Source organism: Myotis daubentonii, chromosome 7 (assembly GCF_963259705.1).
Source record: "Myotis daubentonii chromosome 7, mMyoDau2.1, whole genome shotgun sequence".
Classification (NCBI taxonomy): Eukaryota; Metazoa; Chordata; class Mammalia; order Chiroptera; family Vespertilionidae; genus Myotis; species Myotis daubentonii.
Window position 1 is genome coordinate 26,327,078 of NC_081846.1, and position 13,206 is coordinate 26,340,283.

The window sequence follows — 13,206 nt, forward strand, 5'->3', positions numbered from 1 at the left end:
CTTAAGTCTTCCCCTACCTCTTTTCTGCGGTGGAATGTGGACATGTTGACAGGAGCTGTCATGTTGGACCATGAGCTCACCAGGAATGCAGGCCGCTGAGGGAAGAACAGTGAGTCAGTGACCCCTGCAACTCCACACTGGCCTTGGGATACCTATTCAGACTTCTGTATGAGAGAGAAATATAGTTCTATCTTCTTTCCTACTTTTTGTCATGTGTAATTGTCAAGCTTAATTGTAAGAAAGATAGGCAATTTATACAACTTCCCCAGGGAAGGTTGAGCTTCTTAATGTCTTAAAACTCAACTATGTTCCTTGAAGGGGCAACATTTTTACTAATTTAAGATTTTACTCATTCAAGATTATGGAATCAGAGTCCTACATACCGGCAGAGTGAATTTGGGAATAGAATACAGTTGCAGGTAAACACCATCGAAAAACTCCTTGGCATTTTGAAGAAAAAAAAATGCTAGTGAATATTCTCATGGAGTCTTACCTCTGGCCAACACTGTCTCCTCCCAGGAGTGTCCGTGCATTTAATAGTCTGTGTAGCATGGAGTTATAGACAAAACTGTCCAGTGAAGGTATGGGATCAGTTTTGGGGGAAGAGTTTTTCTGGAATAGTCAAGAAGGAGACCCTTCAGACCATATTGATCTGTTTCCTCCACCCAATTCACCATGCAGATGTATTCGAATACACAATACTCCCTGAAAAGTTTCAATTGCACCAGTCATCCATACTTTCATGGTAATTGCTTTAATCCGACCAATAATTATTGGCAGCCAGCTTCAAAGGAATAGAGTTTGTAAGTATACGATGGTGGGGAGAAGGGTACTTGGGGGTTCAGAGTCTGCAGGGCTGGATAGAAAGGAGTGTGAGAAAGGATGAGAAAGACTGTACCATATCCCAGGTTGGCTCAGAGCTCCATCAGGGCTTTTGTGCACTGAAAATTACCTCACTGCTGCCCTGGTACATATTTGGGGCCTGGGGATGCCAGACCTGCCAAGTGAAGACTTGTCTGGAGGCTCTAAATTATGACCCACTCTGGGTTGGCCTGGGCCCATAGCTGACTATGGCAGCCGTTTAGCGAGTGCTATTGATGAGAAAACTGAGGCTCAGTGAACTAGGTAATTCACACTGGTCACAAAGAGCCAAGCAATCTGACTGCACTGGGTCCTACCCAGCAGGGGGCACTGACTCAATGTTCTTCCCTCAGTGAAATGCAGATATCACTAGTACAGGGCAGGCAAGGGCCTTTCCATTCAGCGGTCCTTTGCTCTTTCCAGTAGCTGGTGGACAGGCAAGAAGAAATAAGGGATGAGAAGTGTCGGATTCCTGCTGCAGAAGGACACAGAGCGATAGCCAGCCTCTCCTCCCACCTGGCCTCTGCCACTGGTCCCCTCACCTCTTTCCCCTCCATCTTTCCTAGCATTCTTGGGGATTTTCTGTGCTTACCAAATCTGGTTGCTTAGGGGAATTTTGAAAATACAGATTTTTAATCCCTAAGACCAGGACACTCTAATTCTGATGGCTTTGGTGATTGTGATTGGCAGCTCAAGCAAAGGCTAGAAGGAAACTGGGGCAGGAAAGGGCCTCAGAAATTTCTTCTCATATGAAAAGGCCTCCAGTGTGTACAAACAATTCCATTTTGACCCCTCAAAACACCACCTCTGTGTAAAGCCAGTGGGATGCTTTGAGAGAAAATATACACTGTCTGGTGGCCAACCATGAAAATTTAATTATCAACACTAATAAAAGAGAAAAATGGTAATTGGCGTACGACGATACCCTTTTCATTGGCTAATCAGGGCTATATGCAAATTAACTGCCAACTAAGATTGGCAGTTAACTGTCAACAAGATGGCAGTTAATTTGCATATGTAGGCACAATGCAGGGAGGCGAAAGGGAAAGCAGGAAGAAGCCCCCTGCCACTGACAGTGATTGGAAACCCAGGGGGGAGCTAAGAGCTGGGGGGCAGGGCAAAGGCGGCCCTGGGGCCGCCTTTGCCCTGCCCCCCAGCCATGATCGGAGAATCAGGCGCCTTTTCTGCCCTGGCCAGTGATAGCAGGAAGTAGGGGTGGAGCCAGCGATGGGAGCTGGGCACGGTCGAAGCTGGCAGTCCCAGGAGCTAGGGGTCCCTTGCCTGGGCCTAAAGCGAAGCCCACGATCGTGGGGCCGCTGCAGCTGCGGGTCCCCGCTGCCCGGGCCGGACGCCTCAGCCAGAGGCATCCTGCAGGGGCAGGGGCGGAGCCCGCGCAATCGCGGCGCCCCCCGCTGCCACTGCAGGTCCCCGCTGCCCGGGCCGGACGCCTAGGCCAGAGGCGTCAGGCCTGGGCAAGGGGCCAATCCTGCGATTGGAGGGTGATGGGGGTCAACGCCTGAGGGCTCCCAGTATGTGAGAGGGGGCAGGCTGGGCTGAGGGACACTCGCCCCCAAACACACACCCAGTGCACGAATTTCGTGCACCGGGCCCCTAGTTTTTACATAAAAACCAAGCATTAAAAAAAAATGTTTCCTAGAAAAGTTTATTCTCTTTGGATAATAGGAAAGCAACGGGATTGACTTAAGAAAAGAGAAAGGTAGATGAAGTTTGCCCTGGTCATCCTTCATCGTTGCTTTCCTCTGAGCAGGTGCCCAGGACTTTTCATTGGGTCCCACAGATGTTCTGAACAAGGCTTCCTGAACCCCTTCTCAACCCTAAACCCTGTGCTTTACAGGCTATGCATCTTTCTCCTCTCTCCACCTCCTGCAACTCCAGACACACCTGAAATTCCAATATCCTCATGTTCACTTAGGCCAAGAGAGCAGTCCCTTGCAAACCAAGCTAATGATGTCCTTTGATGTACGGGTGACTTCATATATCCCTGGAGAGTGCTACACTCCCTGAGCTTTCTTTCACCAACCCTGTTTCCTTAAAGGGTTGATTTTACAATCTTAGTAAGAGGCCATATGCTGAAGAACTAAATAATTCCCTTGAGAAGAATCAAGAAGTGATGAAATGACCACAGCCTAGGAAGCCTAGTATTTTTGAAGTCTAGCTATTGGAGACTAAAGATGAAAAGTACATAAGGACAACAAGCCAGATTTTCAGTGTCACTCTGAATCTATGCCCTCGAAATATTTTTAAATGAATTAACTGCATGTTGTCTCTGTCCAAGTAATGTGGCAGTTGTATGTATTGCCTGTTCATTCAGTGGTGGTGGAAAGATGAGCAGAGTGCCTTCCTGAGTATTCCCATTCAGAGAGGGGGGCTTTGAGATGGGTCCCTCAAAGTCAAACTCTAATTTAAGGGCACTATGATGGGGGTGGGTGGGTACTAGGAGGTTTGCTTATGAACCTAGATCACTGTAGTTGGGAGGGAGTTTACAGAGTGCATATTTCTTTGGCTGACAGCAATATTGGTTTGCCATCTCTGTGCACCCCTGTCAGCTCCCAGGAGAAAGAGTTAGCTCTAATGATTGCTGTGTGTTGGGGGCTGGGGAGAGAGATTAAACACTTGCAAAACAAATGGAAAAGAAACGATCCTGGGTGTCCTCCAGATCCTTCTTCCTGTGTGCTTTAGTAATCAGCATAATTAAATCAATTTCTGATGGCCAAGGACCCTACTGGTATTCCTAATGGAAGCGTTCAGTGCTCCATTTGTAAAAATTGTCCTCAGATCCCAGGGGACCAGCTGTTTCCCAGAACTATTCTTTGTACGGGAAACACCACCGGTAGATGAAGACCAGACTTACAGGATGGTGTCTTATACCATGGTGAACAAGGCCAACCAAAAGTCCCCAGAATACCCATTCTGCTAGTAGGAGTCACAAAAAGTTCACTCACACTGTTGGGTAAGACCTCTTTGTGAACATTAGGCAGCATTAAGATGCACTTCTGATTCTTGCCCCACTGGGATCTCCTATGTCTGTATGTCCACAGGCTTTTCTTTACTTGGCTATTGTTATCTGGACATCACATAATAGCTCGAAGCCCTCTGGCAACTCACATCCCCTCTGACTCAGCTTTGACTGCCAATCTGTACTTGCCATGACACTTTGAAAGGTTGGTCCTGCGGGGCAGGTTTTCATTTTTCATCCAAACATTCCCATAAGTCATGAGGCACTAGATTTTTTCTCCCATGACACACACTTTGATTGGGACTCTGTGTTTATAATAAAGTTATTTTAGGAACACATTGAAAATGGGCTCCAACGCACCAAAATTTAAGTTCTGCCCCTGATCATAAGATAGGAGCTCAGTCTGTTCCTAGACCTTCTTGGTGTTGGCCAGACAGAGATGTGGATTTTGAAAGAAGGTGCTGTAATGTTCCCTTGGATCAGGCTCCAGCCTGCAGCGGGAGTTGTTGGAGGCCTGAGTGGATGCCTGAGGTGCTATTGCGGAATCAAACTAGTGCAGGAGATTTTTTTTTTCTCAGACATCACCGTTTTATCAGATGAACTTAAAAACAAATATGTCCCCTTCATATCATGCTCCATCCTTCTACAAGCACGTTCACATACAGCGCTCCTCTCCTTTGACTGCCACGAGTGGACATAAGATATAAAGGGGGTGAAAGCACGAATAAAAGAGCTGCATGTCACATGATGACCCCACCTGCATCCCAATCCTCACAACCCCTTTACCACCATCTGCCAGGAGGCCATCGGGACAAATTGCATTGGCCACCATGAGGAAGTGAGGACCTCCCCAGGTCCTCCCTCATCTTCCAGACTCTCACCCACACACATGTCTTGTATTTTGCCTACACTGGCCTCATCTCCCACTCCTGCTTTCAAAGCAAAACCTTTCCATTGAACCCTCTGGAATGCAACATCAGTCATCAGCAAAATTTCCTACACTCTACCTGAATATTCCCTCACAAGCTACCCTCTCTGAATCCTGAGGACACTACTTTCTCTTGAGTGGTGGCTGCTCTATCTCCCTCAATTGTTGTACTTGCCTGAAAACTCCCAATTTGGTTAACACAACTTTCTGAATTTTCAAAGCCTGCACCAGGAGCTGGCTGTGGCTGGAGAAAGACACATCTCTATGTGGATCCAAACCACGAACTTCATATGACCCAAACAAGGCCACATACTTCCCTGGTCTGTTCACTTACCCACATTTCCAGGTAATTGTTACATTCCCACCCCTTCTGGTTTTGGCTAATGTCTGATTTTTATTACACTGAAAGGTGGAAGCACTCAGGCACCACCTGGCCTCTTTCTGTGCACATAGAGGACACTTTGCCTTCCCTGGAAGAATGACTTTGTTCTGTGGAAGATGAGCCCATCCCTCCCATTATTCCAGGGTCCCATCCTCTCTCCAGGACATTGCCTAGGACTTGCTACTTTCCCTTCCCCTGCTGTGTTACTGCATCATACCCATCAGTATGCAATACTGGAATGTTTCCCAACTTAACATAAAACAACACCATTTTTGCCACCTCCTTCAAATGGCACCATTTTTCTTTTCCCTCTGTCCTGGGATAAAATTAAGGTCTTGGCCAGGATTACAGTCTCATGTGGGCTTAAGTTCCTCTTTGAAGCTCACCGATTATTGGCAGAATTCAGTTCCTTGTGTCACAGGACTTTGGTCTCTGTTTTCCATCTAGCCATTTTCTGGAAACCTCTCCCAGCTCCTGGAGGCACCTACAGTGTCTTCCCTGTGGCACCCATAATCAGTTCACAACCTGGAGATTCGCTTTCTGCAGGCCAGGTGGAATATGTGTCTCTGACTTTTTTCTGACTTTTTTTCTGACTGAGAGAAAACTATATTTTTAAAGAGCTCATGATTAAGCCAGGTTCACCCCATAAATCTTCCATAAGGTCAACTGATATGAGACCTTAATTACATCTGCAGATTTCGAAGCAGTACCCTAGTACTTAGTACTTAGATTAGTGTTCGTTTGAGTAATTGGAGGAATTATATGTATACCCAGGGCCAGAATATTGGGTACTATGTTACAATTCTGCCTACTCGAGGCAGACAAATTATTAAAAAAGTATTCTTTCTTCTGGGCTGACAAAGCCATTCAGGGTGGATAGACTAGTGAAACTAGTGAAACTTGACTAGTGAAACTCAGAAGCTTCTTGAACTCCACTTGCCCCTAAGATGGGTGCCTTTGTACAAAGTACAACCTGTAATCCCTCCATAATGACCCTGTCATCTCATACAGTCTCTAATCGACGATGTCCTTCTACACCAGCGGTTCTCAACCTGTGGGTCGCGACCCCTTTGGCGGTCGAATGACCCTTTCACAGGGGTCGCCTAAGACCATCCTGCATATCAGATATTTACATTACGATTCATAACAGTAGCAACATTACAGTTATGAAGTAGCAATGAAAATAATTTTATGGTTGGGTCACAACATGAGGAACTGTATTTAAAGGGCCAGAAGGTTGAGAACGACTGTTCTACACCATTAAAACTACCTTTTTCAAAGTCAACAGTGATTTCATGCTGCCAAATCCAATGCTCAGTGCTCATCATTATGGATTAGTTTGTGTCCCTAAAATAATTCATACATTGAAGTCTTGATCCTCAATGTGATGGTATTGGGAGATGGGCCTTTGTGGGGTAATTAGGTTTAGATGAGATCATGAGGGTGGGACCCTCATGATAGAGTTAGCATCCGTATAAGAAGAGGACAAGATACCAGAGCCCTCTCTCTCTGACATGTGAGGCCACAGTAAGAAGATGACCATCTACAAGCCAGGAAGTGGATTCTCAACAGGAAATGAATCTGGATCTTGATCTTGGATTTTCCAGCCTCCAGCACTGTGAGAAATGTCTGTTATGTAAGCCACCCAGTCTGTGGTATTTTGTTGCAGCAATCGGAACTAATTAAGACAATACCTGACCTTCAGCATCATTTGACAAAAACTGAACATACTTTTTACTCTTAACTTTGAGACACTATTCCCTTATGGCTCTATTTTTGTCAGCCTCATTTGCAGATTTCTGTTCATCTCCCTTTCCTTTAAAACCTTCAGTGCTGCTTAAGGGCTCAGTCCTTAGACTTTTTCTCTTCTCTATCTATACTTACCTTAAATCTTGCCTTTATACACCATTGAATACTGATGTTTTCTAAATGTCTAACTCCTGCTCACTTTTTCTTTTCCTTCCTTCCTTCCTTCCTTCCTTCCTTCCTTCCTTCCTTCCTTCCTTCCTTCCTTCCTTCCTTCCCTCCCTCCCTCCCTCCTTTCCTTTTCCTTCCTTCCTTCCTTCCTTCCTTCCTTCCTTCCTTCCTTCCTTCCTTCCTTCCTTCCTTCCTTCCTTCCTTCCTTCCTTTTTTGTTTTTTGTTTTTTTGTTAATTCTCACCCAAGAATATTTTTCCATTGATTATTAGGGAGAGTAAGAGAGAGAGGGAAAGACAGAGGAACATCAATGTGAAAGAAACACATCTATTGGTTGCCTCCTGCACATGCCCTGACCAGGGCCCGGGCAGGGGACAAGCCTGCAACCAATCCCTTGACCGGAATTGAACCTGGGACCCTTTGGTCCACAGGCCAATGCTCTATCCACTGAGCCAAACCAGCTAGGACTCCTGCTCAGTTTTGTACATCTAACTGGCAGCTGGACTGTTGGGCACTTCCAATTACACCTCTAAGTTGCTATCTTAAAATTAACATATTCTACACCAAACTCATGCATCGCCCCATGACAAAATACAATAACAAAAACAGCTAAAAACACACCTGTTCTTGAAATGTTCCCCTTTTAATAAATGGCAATTTCATTTTTTTAGGCTAAAATCCCTCAAAATCATCCCTGAGTTCTCCTTTTTTCATTCCCCAGATGCAATCCATAAGTAAACCCTATTGGCTCTACCTTCATAATACAGTGGGGCCTTGACTTACGAGTTTAATTCATTCCAAGACTGAGCTCATTAAGGAGCTCGTTAAGGAGCTCATTAACTCAAATTACTCTGTCAACTCAATGCAAAAAATCGGCCAAGAGACAGCTGGTATCTCAAAAAACTCGTTAGTCGGGACACTCGTAAGTCAAGGCCCCATTGTACACCCAGAATCTAGCATTCTAACATGTCTTCCCCCGGACCCAAGCCACTACCACCATCATAGCCTGGATTACTGGCTTCTAAAAGTTCTTTTTCTTTCTTTTCAAAAAAAAAATATTTCATTGAGATTTTACGGAGAAGAAGGGAGAGGGATAGAGAGAAACATGGATGGGAGAGAAACATCGATCAGCTGCCTCCTGCACATCTCCTGCTGGGGATGTGCCCACAACCAAGGTACATGCCCTTGAAACTGGGACCCTTCACTCCACAGGCCAACACGCTATCCACTGAGCCAAACCGGTTAGGGCTAAAAGTTCTTCTTGTTCCTACTATTGCTTCTACTCAAGGCCTGCAATAGCTTCCCACTCAGAAGAAAAGCCAAAATCCTTATAAAGGTCTCCATGGCTCTAGACGTCAGTAACCTCATTGCCAACCTCCCTCCCTGCAACTCACTGGGCTTTGGTCCCACTGGCTATTGTGCTGTTCCTAAATTCTCCAAATGACATCTTTCTCCAGATTCTTTACTCCTGCTGATACCCAGCCTTAACCAGTTTTCCTTCTAGATAACCACATAGCTTGTTCTGTCACTTTATGTCTTTGCTCAAAAGTTACCCTCCCTGTCACATCCTATTCCTCACCTTGCTTTTTCTCTATTTATCACCATCAAACACACAGCATTTTGTTTGTCTGGTTTGTATTCTACAATTATTCCATTACCTAGTCTACCTCCATGAAGGTAGAGGGCTATTTGACTTGCTCATTAATATGTCCCAAACGATTTAATGCAGTAGGCACTCAATAAATATTTGTTGCATAAATTAATATACTTTAATCTTACCACTGCTTATTGAAACCAATGCAAGTAACGATATCAATCATTTCTAAGAGGCCAGGCATTGCACTTGACATTGGATTAGGGTTGTCAGATCATTCTAACAAAAATACAAGATGGAAACAATTTATCATATAAATTACTTTTGCATGATGGAACCTTTAATGACAACAATTTGCATTAATTTTTTTTTTCTTACCAAGTGAAAGTATTTTAAGTATTTTAAAAACCCCAACAGGAGAACCAAGATGGCGGCATAGGTTAACGCCGGAGTTTGCTGCCTTGAACAACTACTTCAAAAGTGAAACTAAACGACGGAACGGACATCACCCAGAACCACAGGAACGTTGGCTGAGTGGAAGTCCTACAACTAGGAGGAAAGAGAAATGCATACGGACACTCAGAGGAGGCGCAGTGCTGAAGTCAAATTCTGAGGTGCTGAGTGCGCGCGGAGCGGGCTGGCGGCGGAGGGCGCGGTTGGCGTTTTCAATCGGGAGGGAGTCGCAGACTCTGAGCTCCAGATCCGGGCGAGTCTTTAGGGACCCAGACTCAAACGGGAGAAGCAGGACTGTCTGGCTTCGGTCAGAGTGAGTGCAGCTTTCTCTCCGAGGTTTGCAGCGGTCGCTGGGACTCAGAGAGGCAGAGCCCCTGGGGACAGGACTGAGAGCCGCCATAACTGCTCTCTCCGGCCCACCCTGTTGATACTGTGTGACCCGCCCCGCCCAAGCCCTGCACAGAGGCACTTGCCGGATAGCCTCAGGCAAAGGCTAGATTAGCACCTCCCTAGAGGACAGAAGTTCTCTCACTGCAGACACAGCTGATTCTCACAGCCACTTGGCCTGGAGGTCAAACCCTCCCTGGTATTAGCTACAACAATCAAGGTTTAACTATAAGACTGCGCACAAAGACCACTAGGGGGTGCACCAAGAAAGCATAACAAAATGCGGAGACAAAGAAACAGGACAAAATTGTCAATGGAAGATATAGAGTTCAGAACCACACTTTTAAGGTCTCTCAAGAACTGTTTAGAAGCCGCCGATAAACTTAATGAGATCTACAAGAAAACTAATGAGACCCTCGATGTTATGTTGGGGAACCAACTAGAAATTAAGCATACACGGACTGAAATAACGAATATTTTTTTAAAATATATTTTATTGATTTTTTACAGAGAGGAAGGGAGAGAGAGATAGAGAGTTAGAAACATCGATGGGAGAGAAACATCGATCAGCCGCCTCCTGCACATCCCCCACTGGGGATGTGCCCGCAACCCAGGTACATGCCCTTGACCGGAATCGAACCTGGGACCCTTCAGTCCGCAGGCCGACGCTCTATCCATTGAGCCAAACCGGTTTCGGCTGAAATAACGAATATTATACAGACGCCCGACAGCAGACCAGAGGAGCACAAGAATCAAGTCAATGATTTGAAATGCGAGGAAGCAAAAAACACCCAACCGGAGGGGCGGAATGAAAAAAGAATCCAAAAATGTGAGGATAGTGTAAGGAGCCTCTGGGACAGCTTCAAGCGTACCAACATCAGAATTATAGGGGTGCCAGAAGATGAGAGAGAGCAAGATATTGAAAACCTATTTGAAGAAATAATGACAGAAAACTTCCCCCACCCGGTGAAAGAAATGGACTTACAGGTCCAAGAAGCGCGGAGAACCCCAAACAAAAGGAATCCAAAGAGGACCACACCAAGACACATCATAATTAAAATGCCAAGAGCAAAAGATAAAGAGAGAATCTTAAAAACAGCAAGAGAAAGAAACTCAGTTACCTACAAGGGAATACCCATACGACTGTCAGCTGATTTCTCAACAGAAACTTTGCAGGCCAGAAGGGAGTGGCAAGAAATATTCAAAGTGATGAATACCAAGAACCTACAACCAAGATTACTTTATCCAGCAAAACTATCATTCAGAATTGAAGGTCAGATAAAGAGCTTCACAGATAAGGAAAAGGTAAAGGAGTTCATCACCACCAAACCAGGATTATATGAAATGCTGAAAGGTATCCTTTAAGAAGAGGAAGAGGAAGAAAAAGGTAAAGATACAAATTATGAACAACAAATATACATCTATCAACAAGTGAATCTAAGAATCAAGTGAATAAATAATCTGATGAACAGAATGAACTAGTGATTGTAATAGAATCAGGGACATAGATAGGGAATGGACTGACTATTCTTGCGGGGGAAAGGGGTATGGGAGATGCGGGAAGAGACTGGACAAAAATCGTGCACCTATGGATGAGGACAGTGGGTGGGGAGTGAGGGCGGAGGGATGGACGGGAACTGGGAAGAGGGGAGTTATGGGGGGGGAAAAGAGGAACAAATGTAATAATCTGAACAATAAAGATTTAATTAAAAAAAAAAACACAAAAAAAACCCCAACAAACCACAAAGTTCTTTGTGGGTTGTTTTTTCTGACTCAGGACTGGTTCTGTTATAGCTATTAAATCAGAATTACTCATAGCACCAAAAAATTATTTTCAATCTGGTATTTAGTGCAGAAGTTAGAGCAATTACCAACTAGTTTTACACCGAGCAGCAGGTTCCCTGCAAAGACATTTCCACTTATCAGGAAATAATGTTTTCTCAAGGAATTTGAACATCATGTTCCAAATACCAACTCTCCCCCTAAAGAGGAGTTGGAGGGAGCCCCCCCTTTTTTATGTTCAATTTATGACAACCTCCAGATTTGAATTACCCACCAAAAGACTGATCATGATAGCCCAGAAGCAAAAGATTCAAAGCATGATATTGTGAATTCTAACGACTCCTAGAAGTTGAGACGCCTAAATTCATATTTGTGCCTTGGCAGTCAATTTATGATCGGCATAAACAAGAAACTCACTTTTCTGCAATTTGAATATGGCCTTCATGCCCAGAAATTATAGCACCGATTTTTTTTCTTTTAGTTTTTTTTTGGTCTTGTTCATTTTATTTTTGTTTTTTATTCTATAGCATTTATTTTTGAAAGGCACTTTGAAACTAAATCTTTAAACATTTTGATTTAAGCTTGATGAAATTACCAAGTGCCTCGCCTTGAAAAAGTTCTGCAATTAATAATTTTAAATTTTGCGTGACTTGTGATTTATAAATCCCACTTCCAGAACTTTATCCTAAGGAAATAGTCATGTATAAGGAACAGAAAGGAAAAGTGTCCAGGCTTTGGAAACAGATAGACCTGGGTTCTGATCCTGGCTTTAGAATTAATGCCATGTGCATTTGCATAACCCTCTCTGACTCAGTTTTCTCACCTGCAAAATGGAAATAATATTATACATCTTTCAGGATTGCTGTGAGAATTAGAATTATGAGAAATACAGTCCCCTAGGTAGGTCTGTATGTGGCATATACATAAATGGAACATTATTCAGTCATAAAAAAGAATGAAGTATCGTACATGCTACAGATAGATGAACTTTAAAGACATTGTGCTAAGTGGAAGACGTCAGACACAAAATCACATATTTATGATTCTACTATTTGCAGCAGCTAGAATATGAAATCTACAGAAACAGGGAACAGGTTAGTGATTGCCATGGGCTAGAAGTGAGGATTTTGGAGTGACAGCTTGATGGGAATGGGGTTTCCTTTGAGGTTTTTAAAAAATTCTGGAACTGGATGCTGGTGATGGTCATAAAACAGATGACTGCCATTGAACTGTACATTTTCAAATGTTTAATGTTACATTTTATGTTACCTACAAAATAAATTATAAAATTGCATTTACATTAAAATTATATTGACAGGCCCTAACCAGTTTGGCTCAGTGGATAGAGCATCGGCCTGAGGACTCAAGGGTCCCAGGTTCAATTCTGGTCAAGGGCATGTACCTTGGTTGCAGGCATATCCCCAGTAGGGGGTGTGCAGGAGGCAGCTGATCGATGTTTCTCTCTCATTGATGTTTCTAACTCTCTATCCCTCTCCCTTCCTCTCTGTAAAAAATCAATAAAATATATTAAAAAATTATATTGACAGTCATCTACTAGTATATCTATTTACACATACATACACACTGGAACTATACACCAAAATATTACTGGTGGTTATTTTGGATTTTTTTAAATCATTTGTATTTTCTTATAAGTACCGCGCGCTAACCGATTGCGCCACTGGAGCTCCTCATTTGTATTTTCTTAATTCTAAAAAATAAATATGTATTATTTTTTATCATAAGAAATAAAGTTTAAGAACAAAAAATCAGGAAAACAGAAGGGTTGAATAAATAAGAAAGAGGAAAGAAGAACCAAAACTGACTTGCACCGTAGGTTCATAAAATAGAAGTTTTCAACATTATTTCTAATTGCTACCTGCCAGCTCCAAGTTCTTAACTGTGCTTCACTGCATAGAGCCATCT